Here is a 20,501-nt window from a genome sequence, read left to right as displayed (position 1 = left end):
AAGCCTTATGCTTCTCTCAACATTGCAACAAAAATTCTTCTCAGCAAACCAAAAGGAATTCATCACTCTCTGAATTCATCAAATACACAAAAAATCTGTACCTTGCTGTGATTAACTCTGTCACAATGCATGAAAGAGCTCAGTCCACCAGGACTATTTCTTGTGCTTGCTCACACATTGCAAAGTCTAATCATCTGCAGCCTTGAGAGTAGGTTTAATTTTAATTTCAGAGTTGATGTCTGGTCCCCTAGTTCTTGTTTTATATTAATCATAGATTATACTGCTGAAAATATTTTCTGCATTCTGTTAATTCCTCTGAGAGGACCTCATGCTATGCACTACAGTCACTGCTTCTACACTCAGAAAGAAATGGTAAAAGCTAATACTTAAAGAAACTAATGCACAACCTACTGCTTCATGTGAAACTTTCTATTAGAATGTATTTTCATGGGTTACGTAAATTTAGAGCACACCAATGAGTCAGATCAGTTGAGCTTACCACTCCCATGTCACTGCATATTCAAATGGGATTCTTTCCACCAGCTCTAACATCTGTCATTGGAGAACTTTGTAAAAGAGACCCAACATGTTACAAGGAAAGAGTGCTGGCATACAGAAAACCCAAAATAATTCCCATATTTCTCCATATTGCTCTCATTGTGTTTATGTGCTACGCAGTTCAAGAGGCCACTGCAATATGCCATGACTGTGCTGTCATAGCATACTGTGACCAAGAGGAGGTGGCAGATGACATAGAGGCTTTGGTAGGAAGTGCCCACAAGCATTTATTTCCATATACATTGCACAGTTCAGAAGGGAGAAGGTGCTGTCGCCAGAAGGGAGCTTCTTCACAAAAATCAGATGAAATTAGGCTCCTTGATGCTGATGAAATTTTTATGCAGTTGTCTTCCAGTAAATGTCTCTGATGTCCTCAAATATTAATACTTGTAATGAAATACTCAGATTAGCAATTGCGTAATTCCATTCCTCAGGCAGAAGTTTCAGCCTTGCGGGATGGTAGCCGATAAAAAAGATTGTTCCAGCCACAGTTACCTTTACTTAAGCTGATGCTGTGTGCTATCATCCAATTTAGAAGTCAACACAGTATGCAAAATATGCTTCTCTGGGGGCAAAAGCTGACTCATATTATTCTCAGCATACTTGGCGTGGTGGGTGTGAAATGAGGCACTGCAGGATGGGAGAAAGAGGGTAGATTGCAGTTGGAAAGATAAAAGGGTTTTGTGAAACCTTTTAATAAATTTTAACTAAGAGACTTGGGGCTGTATCTTGTTCTCAATTTTGTGCTGACCTTTATGGGATTTTAAAAGAGAACAGAATTTCCCTGTTCTTAATTTATGCCACTTACCAAAGATCCCTGGAGTCAAATCTATGCTAATTTACACAATGTGCAAATCCTCTAAACTCAATGCATTGCAATGTAAATCAGAGCATAAATCAGATTAGAATTTGGCCCTTGAAGAAGATTCAGTGAAAAAAACCCTTGCTTTGAATGATTCAGCAGAAGTAGCTAAACCTATTGATTTTTATTTAAATGAATCACATTTGGATTGGGTCTCAAAAATATTATTAAAAATTGAAACAGAAAGATCTTTATTCTAGAAGAAGAAAGTATTTAGTGCATCTATTCACTTGAGACTTGAAGGGAAAACCTGTACTGATGACAAAACCCAATCGCTGAACGGTATCAGAAAATTAAGATCTTCCATAAATGATGGAATCAGGATTTGGTGGAAAATATTTAGATAACTCGGAAATATTTGAGCAGAGGAGAGATAAACAACAATTTTCTTTCCTTAGAAATAATGAATACTGGGATCTCCATGATTTACTACAGTATTTATTCTTTTATAACTTTGATATCTCCACACATTCATAATATATCATTTTGGACCAAATTTATGGCTGATTTTCACCAGTACAGTCACATTAACTTCACAACTTCGAATTTAGTTCCTCAATGGGTATTTGGAGGTCATTCATCAATATTTTCTAGAAAGTGGCTTGCTTTCTTTTCAACAAGTAACTGCATCAGCCTGCGATATTTTCAGTCAGAGCAAATTCTACTTGGTGGCTTTCCTTTGTATATGTACATTCCTCTAAGTATAGCAAATATTCTGCCAGATGAAAAACAGGGTGCACATGAGTTTATATGACAAACTTTAAATAACTTGGGTTTCTTTGGAATCCTTTTCAATGTGTTATTACATCAATAAATCAAGAAGTATCAAATGCAGAAACATTCATCAGATTTTGATAACGTCTTCTGGAGTCATTTAGAACAGATGACATAAGATAGATATAATTACATACTGTAGTATAGTATCATATGTTTCATAATTCATAACATTTATTCTCAGAGAATGTCTCAACAGTGTCCTATTAGTGGAAGACCATTATCCTTTGACAATGGCCTATTTTTCTATCCTACTGACATTAACTCTTAATTATCTTTTTCCCTTTTTAATTATTTATTTTTTTAAACAATGATAAATTAGAGCCAATGGGGATTATGGAAATCTCTGAATGACACCTTGTGACTGTCACCTTAAATGCTTAAGGCTACAAAATGAAATGTAGTGTATATGAGCTCAAAGAAGCTATTTACTACTTTAACATTTTACAAGTCATACATTAACATTTAGCAAGTCATAAAAAATTTACATCTTTAAGTGATTTGTACTTAATAGGTTAGTGATATGCATTTCATTCGGGACACTGGGAACAGAACCTATAAAAGGAAGGTATTTTGCATTGTCTGCAAATAGTTTATACTAGTGGTGGATCAAATTGCTATATATGTCTATGAATATCTGCCCTATTTCTCTTCAGTAGTTTACTGCAGTTGTTTTTGCTTGTTTTCTATAAACAGTGAAAAGATCTGCTATTGAACACAAGATTCACCTCAAAATTGCTGCACCCAACATCTGGAGAGTGCTACATATGAGTTACATCCATAGTTAACAGAGATGGTGCCACTAGGTGGTACCCAAGAATATAAAGTATAAGCTGTCACTTTCGTAGAATCTGGAGTCCTTGTTTTCCAAAGGAAAAGGTTTCCTTTGTGGTTCTGAGAAGTATGGTGATAAGCCTCATCACCTTCCAAGTGGACCGTAAAGGCAGAGAGAGAGTAAAGTCAAATCCTTTCTGGGTTCTCCCAGTTTCCATGCACCAGCAACAAGATATAAGGCAGCCTTCTTTTCATGATGATTAAATCTTTGCAAAGAGGCATTCAAGATACAGATTCTCCATACTAAAACAAAATGTGAATGAATGAATCCTTGCAAATTCTAAATTTCTTCCCAGTGTAATCCTAGCAGGAAAAAGAAAAGAAAAAAAAAGGAAAAAGAAAAAAGGAGAGAGAAAAGGAAAAAGGAAAAAGCAGGATTTCCAATACATCATTCCCTTTAAATTAATTACTCCCTTCTACTCAAGATTACATAAACTAATTTGGACATGCAGCTATTTTTTATTTGCATATCTTTGCAATGGAAAGCTGAAAACCAAGTATGACTACAGGATACTTAGAAAGTAAAATACTGTAACAATAGCTGTTTCAATCAAACAATAACATTTCCATAGGAAAAGTTACATAAAATGTTGCAAGTTGTTTGAAAATAAAAGATTACTGACATGGCTCCTACTTCCCTATTTTTTCCCTCTTTTATGATGCAGTTTTGCATTACTTGTCTCTTAAACAAAACGCATTTTAAGCTTGTAGAAAACACCATGCATTACTGCATTCTGAATTGGGCTCCAAAGGATAATTCAGCTTTTCCTCTGGGAGATCTCCTGCTCTGCAGAGCTCTGGCATGTTGCTCAGCTGCACAGGGATGGGGATAAGAACACTGCTGTGAAAACAGGGATATGTCCTCCAATCCTGCTACTGCCTCAGGAGACACACAGAAGAAAAGATCTCCCCAAAAGAAGTATCAAAATCTTTCTTCTGCAGACTTTAGGACAAGCTTTGTTGTTTGGCTGGTAACGTTAATTTTATCAATTAATCTTTACAACAAAAGCATCAATTAAACTATCCCATATCTCCTCCAAAACAAAGCACTTCTTGAAGGCACTTTGATAATACGTACAGCTTGTGTGTCACGAGAGTTGTTCCCTCTTGTCTAGCCCATATTTGGAAAGGAAAAGGAAAAAGATACAAATAAAATATGACAGTGTCTAAAGTATCTGTTACACAAACATGCAAAGCCAGAAGTATTTTTAGGTCTTGAATATGAAAGATGCTCTTTGGCCTCTTCATCAACTTTGTCACAAGTTCTGTGTTCCTCATAGCTCCTCCCCAACTCTCCCTGCATGCCAGGAGAAAGAAATATGGCTGTTTGCAAGGTACACTTTCTGTTAGAGCAGTAATAGTGTTGTTTTGATGCTCAGAAAAATTAAAATAAACATTATTCTAATATATATATATATTTTACTTCTATCAGAAAGAGATCAAGTACACATTCAGATATGCAGGAATGTTCAGATGTTATACTAAGGGGCATGGGTTAGTGGGGAAATATTTGTGGTAGGTGAATGGTTGGACTGGATGATCACGGAGCTCTTGTCCAACTTTAATGATTCCATGATCCTATGATATTGCTTAGGGATTAGAACATCTTTCGTTCATCTGATCGTTTTGAAGATGTTATGAGGCACATACAAACCCAGGAAAAATGATGAAACATGCTATTACAAACTGTGCTGGCAGTAGCACAGTACCATCCACTGCTTTTCAGGCTTGCCTTTTCATCGGGGTGCCATTCTCTCTCTGCCTCCTGAGCGGACAGCAGAGTACAGTCCCATTGCTCTTTCATCCTGCATGGGAAATTCAGTGCATGTAGCTCCCTAATTGAAAGACTGTGGGGACTTGCAGCAGCTGGCAGAAGGAGGAGAAGTAGCTCAGTTAATGCTCCAGCTGATTTCAAAGCACAGTAGGTTAAACCTGCTCCTACAGGTAATGAAACAGTTTGAAGACAGGTCAGTAGAAGTTTAGGTAATCGAAAGCTGTAACATTTACTGGAATCTTACTGCAGAAGCTCCTATCGTGGAGACCTTAGACACTTTTCATCAATTCCCACTTGCACATCACACCTTAATTCATTAAATGCTTTGGCATATTTACTCTATTCTCACTTAAAGTCTGAGAAAAACAAAAGAAAAGGGAATCTGAAACGCTCATGTTATCGTTCATGATTTTGTTGACTTTTCATTATGCTTATATTAAGGTGAATGTAATCTGAAATCTCAGAATAGCTCCTCTGGCACTCGGTACTATCAATACTTCTAATGTCTTTGTGAGAAATAATAGGAGAGAAGAGAGCATAGGGATATTATATGTTGCTTATTTTTGGATGTCCTGATCATATAGTCGGGAAGGTTTTACCTGGTGGGAGGTTTTCAGAAAGAACAAGGCCAGAGGAGATGTAACCACCCTGCACATCTATCTTGATTTAATGACTGCAGTTATAGGGAGGGAAAAGAGCTAAAATTATTTTCAATAAATTGCACACGTAACATTCAATCAAGCACATCAACATTAGCAATCAATTAACTCAATGCATAGATTTGAATAGCTCTAAGTTACGGTGTAAACCACAGCATTTAAGTAAATCTCCAGAGGTGATTCAGTTTGTTTTACCAAAAAAAAAAAAAAAAAAGCTAACACCATGAAGCTGCAACAGGGAATCTTGTTCATGTTAACTCAGTCACTCAGTCTGTTTTGATGTACAGCTACAAAAAAGTTTACTTTAAGCAAAACTGGCAACAGCAGCACAATTCTTCCCAAATCTCTCACATCCATATAGAACATGATGCTGAATGTTACAGCTCCTCAAATACTTTTCTCAATTATTTTCTTTCATCTGTTATGTCTGTCACTCCAGCATGCTGTGTTTAGAGATTTTTGCAGACTTTTCCTGCTTGATTTTTTATTTTGTTCTAAAACTGTAACACATTTAAATTATATAACTCCATAAGCCCCATAAATTTGCTTTATTCTCAGTGAAGCCCCTATGAAAATATGCAAAAAAAAAAAAAAAAAAAAAAAGCATTAAACATTTTTTCTTATTGCCTTTCTGCATCTCCCAAGTATGTGTTCCAGTGCCCAATGTGTATCTGCCAGACTGCCAAAGATTATTAGAATCAGAATTGCTAAGGAAGAAATTGTGATTTTTTGAACCTGTTCTCTTAGCTTCACTGTCCATGTTTTTCACCAAAATCTTCTTTGAAGCATTATGTCCAGTGCTGACTTCATTGCACATATGTGACACAATGAGATGACTGTTACTAACCAAGGCTTACAGGAAAGAATCTAGGATCAAAATACTAAATTTAATTAATTGTTAATTGACCAAAATATTCCTTCCACATAGAAGATGGGACTACAAAAAGAAGAGAGTAAAATTTTGTATGCTTTTAGATCAGGCAACAAGTGAAGTGGTCAACATCCTTTGGAAGAAAACCATGGGTATCCTATGATATAGGACTTCTCTTCGTTCAGAAAGTTTGTTAATATTCTTGCTTATGCCATGATAAGTGCAAAGGATCTTCACACAGGCACTAAACCTTTCCTTTCCTCACATTTGCAGTGTGCTTAGCAATCCTTAAAATAAGATGCCTTGGGAAAACATGACACTGATGAAAAAGTCTGCTACTTTGTAGAATGCAGAAGAGAAATCAGAGTCCCTTGCTGTAGTGCTGAAAACCGTACCTTGGTGGCTGATATCCTAATTCCATACATACCTACAGAGAATGTAGTTTTATTCAGGAGAGAAGACCCATTAAATGCTTGTATTTATTCAGACAACTTCACTGATAACTAGTAGGCTATGGTTGTGAACAGGGCCTTAATAAATATACTTGTTAACACCTACTTTTGTCTTTCATCTTTGTCTAAACAGCCATCACACCCCACCATGATCTGTGAGAGATACTTATTTCACTCCTTTCCAGTTAAAATTAAGAAGTGGACGAGAACATTCTTCATTATTATAGCTTACAATGCTTAAAAATATAAATCTGCTGTGGGAAGATAAAACACCTAAGAAAGGCAAGGAAGTAACCAAATGCTTCTTATTCCTTTTTTTGAAGATACTTCTTCTCTTAGATTGCAGAAATGCAGTGTTGTGCATCCTACCTCCAAAAACTCATATTAAATTTCAATATTGCTGTATAATCAATTAATACACAGGTGCTATGATTACAAAATATACTAGAAAGTTTGGCTAATCAAGTTATTATACCAAAAAAGAGAATAGATAGCACCTGTCATTCATCAGGAAAATGAAATCTATTAAAGCTATAGGAAATACAGAGTGGTTGATCAAGGACAAGGTGCAAGCTGTAGAGATGGCAGTAAAGGATGCAATGCTGGAGTTAACCCTTTACCTCTCATAGCCCTTTTTAATTGCCAAAAGTTTGCACAGTCTTTTTCTACAGTTTTCCTTGTATTTGAACTGGCAGAGGAGCATCTCCTTGATGTACAATCACATAGGAAAAAAGAACCTACTTAAAGCCTGAGTCCCACTGAGGGACATTGCAGGATTTGGCCTGAGTTAAGAAGAAGCCAGTGAAATAGATGATACTCAAAATGCTGTCAGAAAAGATATTTTCTTTCTAATGCCTTTCAAGTATCCAACCCTAAGACTCACTCCTAACAACAGCAGGTAAAAGACTTTTAAACAGACATGCAGTTTTAAAATTGAGAGTGTCCCTTTAACAGCTCCAACAGTTGGAGAGTTGTCTGTAGGTGGGAGGCACTGATTCTAGATAGTTAAACCTGTTTCAGCTGAAAACTTGTGATTTCCAATGTAAAATCTTTCCTCTAGAAGAAAGTAACAGCAATGAAGGAACAAAGAACAAAGGGGTGTGTCAGGTTTAGTTTAAGCGGGTTTAGGGAAGTTCGTCCATGCGCTTGACTTTTTATCTCTTAAATGTGAGTGATTAAGTTTCTAATGCTTGTCTCTATCACTGCTGTTGTGTGTTAAGTTCTGTCTTTCATGGATCAAAGAGTTTGGGAAGCATCTACTGAAAATGAACTGCATAGAAAGCTCCATTATGTTGTGCATCAGTGTGGGAGCACTGGGCATCCAGTGCTGAGTACTGAGGCATATGGGAACTGCTGAATCATGGCCTGAACCTCTAATTGACCACCTGAAGCAAGCAATGAATCAGCCACAGGAGCACAGGTGAAGGGAATTCACCTATGCTACTGGAAGGGGTGGAGCCTGGCTCCATCTCTCCCAGATTCCATTTAAGTGCTGACTACCAGTAGGGAAGGTTCTCTTCCTGGAGATCACTTCTTGTGGAGAATATTGCAAGCCTACAACATTGGTATTTTCCACTTATTTTTTTCCACTGCTTCGTAATCCTACTTAACATAGAACTCTGTACGCTTATTGATTGTACGTGGTGTTACTCTCCACTTGCCCAGTATATCCGCACATACAACATAGCATTGCTAATGCTCTGCTTCTAGACTTGTAAAAACTGGTAGATCTACAAGTGTAGATGTGTTCTAATTAAGTGGAGTAAACAGTGATACTATTGCATTGTTCCCAAACTCCTAATGAAGAAATGTTTTGCGCTGTCCAACGCTGCAGAATTTGCATCTAAGGGAAATGTTTTAGGTTTACTGTGTTCTGTCAACAGTTGTAGAACCGAGCTGTTGCTTTCTTATGCCTTTGCAATTTAAACCTACAGTTTTGGACCACTGCAACATAATGCTGTTTCTTGTAGTTGATTTGCAGGGATGGAAGAAGTGACCTCCATTGTAGTAATGGTAGAATTGAAAATGAGAATTAGCTTTGTTGTCTCCCTGAAGGTTTTTAGCGATTGAAGATAATTTTTGGGGGGGCAGCCTCTGCCAGTGTATAGCATAAAGCAATATAAGATGTACTTCTGTAACCAAACAGAATGCTGTGAAACAAAGGCTGAGAAAAGCAAACAAATCACTATCTGCAATGTCAAAAACAATTATCCCATTCCCTGTAATTTCAAAATACCTCACTTTTTTTGTGTGTGTCCAAAAAGGAGCTTCCATTATTGTTCATCCTTGGTATGAACGCAGAGAATTGTCTTTGGTCATTTGGAGGGGTGGGAGGGAAGGAAGCAAGGAGAATAAATAGCCACTGAGAACTGTTGTGCTCTTAAAATTGAAGAATACATCCTCAGTGAGGGACTTGGAAGGGCATCAGCACAAAAGAACTTCTCAAAATCATCTTTTCCTTGTGGGCCGCTGGGCTGGGGGAGGATTGTTTTCCCGTGCACAGACTGCACTGCAATGCTATGGTAAGGATTATCTCTTGCAAATCATCAAGACCCTTAAAAATAACAATGAATAATACATTTAAAAGACTGATCATATTATTTTACATCCAACTTTTTAATCTGCTTCACTTCTGTGGGAGTACTGTATCTAGAGCTCTTACATCTATGCTATTTCTGGTATACCTGTAGTATCATAGTTACTGCATAATTGAATATCTCTTGACTAGATCACATGTAAGAATATATATTAGAGGCAGTTTATGTCTGCGAATGTTAATCATGATTTCTGTTTCAATCAAGAGTATTTGTTGTATAGACGTGCACTGTGCCTTGTTAATGTCTATGAGCAGTATGTTGGTGATCTGTGGAAACACCTAGTTAAAAGTATGAAGGAAATTAACGATGTAAATTGGAATATTGTGGGTTTCACTGAGACTCTGTTTTGAATGTAGTTGAGAGAGCTTGATTTTTAGACTTCATCTGAAAGCAAACTTCATATTTTTATTTCTCCAGCTTTTTTTTAACATCAGACTGGCCTCCAAATGCTCCACTTTTCGTAGAGTCATGAGATCACAGGATGATTAAAGTTGGAAAAGACCACTAAAATCACCTAGTCAACCTATCACACCATGCCCACTAATTCATGTCCCTGAACCATGTTCCTCATCCTAACAAAAGTCATTGCTACATTTTAAACAAATCAGATATGCAGAAGCATGAATTTATTGGCAGCTGTGGCAAAAGTTAAACATCTTAGTGATAATACTTTAAATGAAATCTTTGAAACTGACTGTATCCCTCTGCTGCATAGAGTATGGGTGAGAAGTGATATGAGATTTCCACCTCAAGAAGGGGAGTGCTGCTGTTGATTTAGATCTGTAGTTATCAGGATGATGTGATACCAATCTCTGGGTATATGGCTCATTGTGGAGATATGAGATGACACCCCTCTCCCCCCCCAAGTGAAGAAAACCTTGCAGTCCCCACCCTGAAGGCTGCTTTGGAGGGACAGAACCTGAGTTGTACAGTTTCCATGGAAATACTCTGCTCAAGCCAGGACAAATCTGCACAGAGCAGCTTGGCAGGATCAGACTAAAAGTTTTCAAAAAGAATTCCATGACAGTTAATAAAAAACCTCAATTATAAATCACACATTAAAAAAGTGACACGAAGAGAAAACAACTTGTAAGACACCTATTATCTAAAGATATTTCCAATTACAAATTGTAGCACAGCTTGAGCACCTGGGCTATTCATGTATACTATCCCCAAAGCTGATTACAACTTCATGTTATGAGTGATACAATGACTAACACAGTATCAGTACCATCATCTCCCATTCCATTCTTTCAGTATCATGTAAGTGGAAAGTGTTTAATTAGAAAGCTTTCAGTATTCATTTCCTAGTTTAATAGGCTTTTCTGGTTGATAAGAACCTTATTATGGGTTGGGAATGGAAATCTAGCCAACTCCAAAATATCTTTTTCCCCCCTTCTTGTTATTTAAGAAAAACAAGCAAATGTATTTCTCATTCAATGAAATGTTGCTATTAGATTGCATGCATTTTAATAGAGCTGTGTCAGTTCAATTAATGTAATGCCAAGAAATCTTAAATTATATTCTAATTTTTGGTGTGTAGTATGGTGTATAAAACAGGGCAATTCCAGGCCACAGATGTGGTTTTGCTGGTGGCTTCTGGCAACTGGACAAATGTGTGAGCCAGCCCATCTATACATAAGAGCTCCTTCTTGTGTACGGTTCTAGCATTTTATCCAAATGAAGCTCTTGCCTTAGTATTCAGTACGTAGACTCATTTATTCCACTTTCAATTAAGTCACAGATACTCTGCTCAGTACCACTTAAATAAGCTAAAGATGATATAGCACATTATGGAAGGGTTTGATACCAGAATTCCTCTTTTCTTTGTACGTTTGTTTAATGGGAAGGTGGGAAAGAATTATCCCACATAGGAACTGAAGCAGCTTGTGCAAAGAAAACATAAGACTTTCTTTTTTAGGGGTGGGGGGTACGGGGTAAAATCTGCAGCTTAAGCAGTGGGGTTTTCATAGAATCATAGAACGATTGGGACTGGGAAAGACCTCTAAGATCCCCAGGCTTGACTCCATCATGACCATCTAGCAGATACAGTCCCACCATTGATACCTGAGAGTGTATGTTAAGTCTCAGAACATGAGAACAGATTCAGTTTCACCTCTCCTTTATCAAAGGATAACTATTATCACATTGTGCACCGAAATGATAAAAGATAAATGATAAATGATAAAAGATAAGACAGAGAAAAAAGATAAAATGTAAAAGCCTTACATTTTCTCGAAGCAACATAGGGTCTCAAAATTGTCAGGAACAGATGGGTACAGGCACACCTTCGTGACTCTTACAGTCGGTTGGAAGCAGCAAAGCAAGTGAGGCAGATTGCTTCCTGACACAAGAAATGGGAAAGAAATACCTTTTTATGCAAGAGATATCTTTTTAGTTAATGGATGAGATGTAGCACAGATTGTTTCATTGGTCTTAACTTCATTGTTTCGAACTTTGTGTTCTGACAAATTTCTCATTATTGATGAAATCATTAACGCTGTGCCTTTGCAAATCCCCCTTTTGAGCTGCTAGTGACTAAACCAAAGAATTCACCCCATTATCTGCTGCATTCCAGCAGCAAGCACATAGCAGCCAGCACAGCAGCTGTGTGCCTCATGTCCCTGATCTACCAAAACCTAGTGTGGGGACCCACGTATTTATAGTCCTCCTGCATTTATAAGTAATCCAATATGTAAATCACTCTACTTCTATGAAGAAGTAGAAAAAAATGTCAGCTTTCATTTTATTTGTTGTTTTCCAAGGGAATTTTGAGTCCCAAATGAAGTATTTTGGTTATGGTTAAAATGGGATGGGTGCCAAAGGGCAGAATAACAAACTTTTAAAACCTACTTTATGTTGCTACATGGTATATTCAGCCATAGCTCTGCCAGGTAAAAAATTCCTTACAAAATGCTATAGCATTCCTGCCAGGAAAGCAAGTAGGTTTTCGTGTACAGTTTAATTCACATAAATTTTTTACTTACGTGAAATGAAGGACACTAACAGTGAAGTGCTCAGCATATAATCTACAGTTGTAAAAATGAAGTGTGGAGGAATTTTAGTTAGGAATTGTTGGATTTTTTTCTGGAAATACTTTAAAGTTCTGTTTTCATCATTGTTTTAAGGAAGGTTCGAAGACAAAGATCAGTCAGCACTTTTAATGTTTCCACTTCCTATAATGAGAAAAATGGAATTCTGAATGTGTAGAAAAACACTTGATTTTTATCGTAGATATAAACTGACTGTAGGTCAAAATCCTAACGTCTTTACTAAAGGGCTGATTCATATTTCTGTAGCATCTGGTATATTCCAAAGGAAATAAAATTAACTGTTTGAAGGTGTTTTGTTTCTGTGTTGCATGCTATTAAAACTGAGGTGTTGCATGCATCCAAAGACTCAAGTTATCTCATGATGCTGATACTTTGGCTGTGAAATTAATAATCTGTGTGAGCAGGACAAGATCTCTTAAGATGATTAAGATCTAAAGTATGATACTGCTATCTTTATGAGATTGAATAGTTTGTGTCTCCTTAAGGCACTGCTCAGTAAATGAAGAGATTTTCTCTTTCAAATACTGTTACTGACTTTAACTTATTTGTTGTAAATCTTGTCTCAATTGATATTCCTCTTTAATCTCTTGTGATGAATGATGGATTTTGAGCTTTTAAAAAGGAAAGAGTAAGAAAGGAAATGGAATAAAATCCTAATTGTAATTTTTGGTGGAGAAAAGCTTGAGAGAGATACGTCTGAGATCCTAAAGGTTTAATGTAGCAAGTCAATTATTTGAGATCCCATTTTTTAAAGTCACTGTTTTCAGGCTAATCTAATGACTGGGACTGGCTTACCATTTTAACAGCTGCATCTTTCTTGACATGCATGGAATTATTCATAAGACTGACGTCAGACTGTGTCAAGGTAAGTAACATTGGCAAGATTAGTCCATTATGAGCCAGTCGTATGCCTACTGGAAGCACAGTTTTGCAGTTAATGAAATAGGTAGACAGATAGGCCAGTTGATTTCATTCAAAATATTCTGGTTTATATTTATAATTTGGTTTGTGCATATTTTGTTTTGTGTAAATCAGATCATTTTGTAGAGTCTATTTCTGTGACTGCAAAATATGCCTTTATAAATGAAACATAATATGTAGTTTGGAATGCATAATGGCAGTTTATGTATTGTTCTATAACTTTTAGATTTATGCAAGTCGCGTCAATTTTTCTCATGAATTCTTTTAAATATATTTAACATATCATTTTGTGTAGGAATCCTGTGTTTTCTGAACGGGTTCTGTTTTTCTTTCTAGTTTTCATTTGCGTTGCTCTCCTTTTTTTCTGTTCTTTGATTCTCTGCAGGCAAACAGCCCTGGCACACAGCACTGGAAAGTTACAGATGAACAGTAAGATATATATATCTGACATAGGTAGCATTACAATAGAGAAAAAAGCATGATGCATTATTATTGTCTGCATGACCTCCCTCTGAAGCAGCACACAGCACCAACTTTGATATAATTATTCCTGAATGTGCCAAAGCAATGCTTTCTGAAATAGCCATGATGTCAGACATGATGAATGACCAGTTCTGAGACATCAGTCCCAGTGGTAATTCTAGCAATGGTACAACCACCAAACCCCAGGTTGTCTGTAAGCCTGGTTAGGGTGGTGGTAGGGCTGGAAGGATGACTGCCGTTCCCTCAACTGCTCCTAATGCAGGGCACCCAGTTTCCTTGGCTCCTTTCCCGCTGAAGGTCAGGGCAGGTGTTCTGGTCCCACCTCCTCCATCTTTGAGAGAGCACACAGAGATGTTCTGACATCTTCTGGCAGGTGATCCTTGCACTTATCAGGCTCATCAGAAAGCAAGACACCTCATTGATGAGGTAAAAAAAAAATATGAATTTTCTTTCAGTTTAAACACAAAATAGGAGTGCTCATAACACAATGACAAAAATTTCATTTCTGTTAGTTAGCAATTTTTATGCTATTTTTAAAAGATTTGTGTATTTTTAAATAACGTTCATTTATATGAGTAAGCCTATATAAAAATTTTAAATTCTGTGTGTCTGAAGGTTGTGTTCCATACTTTGTCTGGACCACAGAGAGACACTTTGCTTTTTCAGTCAGTTTCCCCCTCTGCCACTGAACTCCTACTCCTGCAGACTCCCATTATCAGACTTGTTGCATCCCAGGAAATCATCCCTCAAAAGAGTTACTGTGAGGATTCCTGACACAGCAAATTAGTGCAGTAAAGAACTTTGCCACATGACATGCATCCTCCTGCAGTGACTTTGCTGCTGCTTATCAAAGAGGAATCCCTCAGGTTTTAAAAGATAAAGAAATGATCTTCAATTGACAGCTCTGCTTTACCATTTACCTTATGGTAAGAGTTCATGTACGATGTTCAAAAATTATTCTTTCTTAACTAGTTTGAGCTCCTGTTTATTGATTTCCGTCCCAACAGTTCCCTATTTCCCTTTATTTCACCTAAAGAATGTTTGCTCTTTCCATAAAATGCATGCAATCTGTGGTATGTATGGTGAGTAGCAGGTTTTTCTTTTAGATGAGTTTCTCAGTACTGTCCTGATATTTACTTTGAAAGTGTTCATTGTAGGTTCTGTTTCTAGTAAAAATCAATCTTAGTCATAAAAATAATATTAATATGTTATATGTAATCAATAATAAATGACATATTTAATGCAGACATCTTTTTTTCTTCTGCAGTAATTAGCACTCTTCCAAACCTCTAATTAAAGTGCAAGGCACGAGCTTTGGTGAGCAACTATTATAGTAAAGCCTTTGGGATTCAAAAGCTGAATGTCTTCTGGTCTTCAGATCTTAATGAGAAGTTATTCCTTTCCTTTTGCTTACATGTCCTGCTTGTAAACTCTTGCCTGAAAAATCACTGTTCCCTCTACCATTCTCCTCTCACTCTAAGCCAATTCTTAGACACCATTTATAAACTTTTGGACCCTTATTCAGAAATTTTATTCAAGGAATCCTTTCAAGGATAACTTTTTCCATAGCCAGAGATAAATATCAAATTTGAGTGATGCCAGTCGGATACAAGATTTAATATAATATTTCAATCTTAAGCCATCACTGTTTCAAAGAACAATGTAATTTATTAGAGTAACAAACCAGGTTATAATGGACTGGAATCAATATAATACAATTAAAATACATAAAATATGCAGAGCACAGTGGCATTTTGGCTCTCCCAACTACTTTATTCTCATCCTTATATGCAGTGCTGTCTCAAGGCATGGGCCCATGGGAACTGTCTTCTGGTCCCCTAAATTGAAAGGAATCCTGTAAGCATAGTACCTAATATACATACATCAATGCCCATCTCCCATCCTAGGGAATTCTTTAAAAAAAATAAAAAAAAAATGTGGGGTCTGTAGGAGAACTCAAGATGCTTGGGAGAGTCATTCTTGTTTGTATAAGCAGAGGATATTGCTACAGTGTTATTTAGATTAAAAGTATTTTGGAAAAAAATAATAATAAAGAAACAAAACTCCTTGCAAATGGTACAAAACTAATTTTAAATGCCTAAAAATAAGGTTAAATATGAAAAATAATTTGTAATATTTCCTACGTTCAAAATGCTACCTAAAGTGAGCAGCTAATGTACTATAGTGAAATACAGAATGTACACTTATCTGATTACAAAAAGCATTTGAAGCATCTAATGCTTTTAGGCTTTGGTCTGGAAAGGTGCATAATGCCCACAATTTCAGATCCTATACCAGCCTTGACGGTCAGTCCTTTAATGAAATTTTCCCTCATTTTTTTTCTTCAATTCTCTTCCAATTATAAGACCACTTTCATTATGCATATTAGTCCTGGAGTCTGGTAACCAAAAAGTGGACTTTTTGAGTATTAATAGTTTTAACTCTATCAATTTATCTTTATACTCATGGTATGCTAAAGGCACGGGCACAGCATTCTGTTAACCTACTTCAAACATGTAACAAATACAGCTTTTGAAAATTCTTTGTAGTTTCTAAGCATCCCAGGGCCCCTAAACAAGAAACACATGGAGCTGTTAGAAAAGGTCCAGAGGAGGACTGTGAAGATTCAGGAAGGTCTGGAGGCCCTCTCCTATGAAGGCAGACGGAGGGTGTTCAGCTTGGTTAAGAGAAGGCTCTGGGTAGATTTCACTGTGGCCTTGCAGTGCTTGAGGAGAGACTGACAGGAGAGAGACTGACTTTTTACATGGTCTGATAACGATAGGACAAGGGAAAACAGTTTAAACTAAAAGAGGGGAGATTTAGGTTAGATATTAGGAGGAAATTCTTTACTCACAGGGTTTGGAGGCCCTGCCAAAGCTGCCCTAAGCAGTGTGGGTGCCCATCCCTGGAGCTGCTCAAGGCCATGGATGGTCCCTGGGCATCCTGAGCTGGTGGATGATGTCCCTCCCTATGGCAAGGGGTTGGAACTGGATGATCTTTAGGGTCCTTACCACCCTAAACCATTCTGTGATTCTATGACTCTACAATTCCATTGTAAAAGAGCTTCTCACCAACTTAATTATGCAACAGATATTTGTATTTGTATATATGAAACAACTTCACAATTACATTACTTTCCATTTTAATACTAAGTATGTCTGGGCATTTTACTATAATGAACTATAAAAAATGTGCCTGATTCTTTTCCGAGAACCAAGACTGGTATATGAACTATTCATGATGGCTCCTAGTAGTGATTCAAAGGGCAGAAGGCTGTGATACATTTAATGACAACCATACAAAGGAAGAATTGTTGCTATTGAAAATGAAGGACCAGGAAGCACAGTGTCCAAACAACTTTTGCAGATTTAAAAAGAAAGAGCTGTTTCTCAAGATGAGTGTCTCAACCTAAACATCATGCTTTCATGAGTTTCTAAAGGGAAAAAAAAACAACCAAAACAAACATACTTTGAACCAAGCCTTGTCTTCAGCTTGTGTGTGGCTCTCCTTACCAGTTGACACAGCTGAATCACCAGAGCTGAGCTTACTATCATAAATGTAATTTTTCCAACTGACATTTTCCTAATGCCAAAATGGAGCTTGAACAGGAGCACCAAAAATTGCATTATTAAAAAATATGTATTTTTATTACATTCTTTTTCTTTGCAACTCTTAAGAATGCATACAGCTTTCTTGGTTGCTTTTTTCCTGTGTACTTAATTTGTCTGTAATAGTTTTCTATTTTGCTTTATTTGAAATAGAACTTTATTATTTCATAGTTTTCATTCATTTGATGTAGTATGCATGGTCTGGATTTGGTTCAGATAGTTGTGATAAAATCAGACACAGTTTAAAAAAAATAAAAAGGAATATATGACTGACAAAAGATCTTTAAAATCAAATTAAAAGCTATAAAATGTACCAAAATAAACACCTTTGAAAATGGCTACACTGCATAAAGCCCAGTGCCACACTGTCTGGGCCAGAGAAGGGCCAGAGAGGTGCAGGAATTTCTTGCTTTATGGTTGGAGCATGGCTTCTGTGGACTTGCTTTGCAATGTGGTTGACAGGAATTGGCAGTGACCAAGGTGGCAGCTGACCTGTGGCCTCTGAGGGCAATCAACTTTATTTTTCCAGTGCCAAACTGCTTTTCAAACCAAGACAAAGAAAGGTGTTTTGCTCCCCTCCTGCTCTCTAAATGGTGTTGTAACCAGAAATTGCTATTGCTGAGCTGAGAGCTTCTGTGGTGCTGGTATGTAATTTCTTTATTTGTTGGCTTTCTTGTCACATGTGTATGCAAAGCCTCTTTAACTACAGGCTCACGTATTTGTTTACTTCCAGTGATTGCCTTAGTGGGATCTCTCTTTATTCTGAGACCTCTGGCTCGAGCATCTTTGTCTTGCATGGGGCTAGATAAGCCCTCACTGATATCCTTGTGCTGGTTTACTGAATCATGGCATTTGTGCTTTGCTCCAACAGTAGGAGACAAATTTCAATCTCCCGAGTTATTTTTTAGTCATCACTATCTCTGTTGTTTTTTTTTTTCCTATTATGTATACTTCAGCTTTTTTGGGGGAGAGGGGAAAGAGAAAGAAAGAATTAGGAAGTTTTCAAGTAGTTTGGAAGACTTTACAAGAGTCCCTTCACTTAGGAGTTTTATTTTTGTAACAGAAAAGATAAGAATGCCTCATTTTTTATTTCCATGTATTTTTAATTGTTTTTATCAGTTTGGTATTATACTATTTTATATCTTCCTTCTGTCTGTGTGCTACCAAGAATCTTTGCATTTTGCTAGCACTTTTCTGCCTTGATCCATACTACGTCTGGCACTCTTAGGTCTGGAAAAATCCCAAATGTTGATCTGTTGATTATTTGTGATTCTGTTAACATGACTGGAATTATTTGATTTCAAATTGTATCTCATATTCTAAGAATATATATACATGCGTATATGTATAAATACAATTTACTTCAATATCTCAGCAATTATAATTACACTCTGCTCCTTCTAGAATGTTAACATACATAAGCTAATGTGAAAATAAATGTTTTTGCTGGCTTGGATCTGATTATCAAAATTCTCTTGAAGTAGCAGAGGGTGAGTAGCATAATGATTTGAAAAGGTTTTCCCTTTTTCTTTCTCTTTTGCCCGTATCAAAATGGTTTGCTGAAATATGGGATCAGCTGGACTCCAGCCAAAAGCACTTTGTGGCCGTATATTTCTAATGGCTTTGTTATGAAGAATAGCATTTGGTTAATGGACCTATACAACTGCTAGAAGCATATTGATACACATTCATAGCGTGAGCCATATATACAAGGGAATAAAGCCATAAAAAATCTTGCAGAAGTTAGTTGTGTTTCGTCGCTCTCTTGCCATTTGCCTGTTTATTATATTTGCTGTTTTGTGATGAGTTCAATAACATTCAATCTTTCCTGAGATCTTTTCTGGCCACTCTTTTGGTACAAGACATGCTTCTTATAGGTCTGTCATCCAATTCAGTCTTTCCTTAAAATACATTAAACCTTTTCACTGGATTCATTCCTGCCAAGGATGCTTCTGTGAAGTACATTTTTCACACTTTTTCCACTATGACTCTTTTCAAAGATTGGGTCATTTGTGTCAACTTGTAAACAGTCTTTTGGCTCATGATTCTTTTCTGTTGTTAATATGGATTAAAGTGATTTTAGTAGTACAGTACTATAATGTTGAAAGATAATTAGAATGTCCTAGTTTCAGGAGCAGAGAAATTATTATGTTAAGCCAAAGCCATGCTCAAAGCAAAGTTTTGACAATAACCGACACCAGTTGTTTAAGAGAAAGGTGCAAAAAACCTATACAGCACAACAATGGCTAAATGGGAAACTTATTGTTATATCCATTGGCTAGGCAATTGAATGCCCTCAAGTACAATACACAAAATTCTTATTTGAACAACATTTGTTCTTGTACTTGAAGAAAAAAAAAAAAGAAGAAGAAAAATGGTATGAATCACTGCCTTGTCTGTGTATCATAGAATCATGAATGCAAGAAAAGACCTCCAAGATATTCCACCTTTTCCTGCAAAGCTCTCGGTGCTTACAACATTTTTAAAAACAACTCTGAAATACTAAGTAGTTGTGAATATCTTTTGATTATTGGAGGGTTTCTTCCTTTTGTGTTATTGGGACCTGTTACCTTCTTTTAGCTTGTACAGAGGTGATATGGGGCATTCTACTAATGTGATTTTGAGACTGCATCCTACAATATAGGCTTTGGGTCAGTACAAATGAAGTTCTAATGCTACAGTCTTAAATCCCAGTGCCTGTCATGAGCCTGTTTTGCAAAATCACCTTGTTTATATATGTTAAAGCACTGTTCATCATAATTAATACAGAAGAAATACCATACAACACATAGCACACACCAATAAAAAATGGTACCTGGAAGAACTAATTGAAAATCTCACTGCTTTTTCTACTCTTTTAGGACATGCATTCTATCTGAGTGGATAAGTAAATCCTCAATAGTCTGATCCAAATGATTCCAATTCTATGTTGATTGTTTGCTGCTTTTTTTTTTTCCCATTCAAGTGCAAGTTTCATTTTCCTGATAGATTGCTTTCAGTTCTTTATAGATTCTTATGAGTGGTACTTGAAGAGAAAAAACATAAAGGAAACTGC

Source organism: Tympanuchus pallidicinctus, unplaced genomic scaffold, assembly GCF_026119805.1.
Source record: "Tympanuchus pallidicinctus isolate F22 unplaced genomic scaffold, pur_lepc_1.0 scaffold15, whole genome shotgun sequence".
NCBI classification, from domain to species: domain Eukaryota; kingdom Metazoa; phylum Chordata; class Aves; order Galliformes; family Phasianidae; genus Tympanuchus; species Tympanuchus pallidicinctus.
This window is presented reverse-complemented; position numbering follows the sequence as displayed.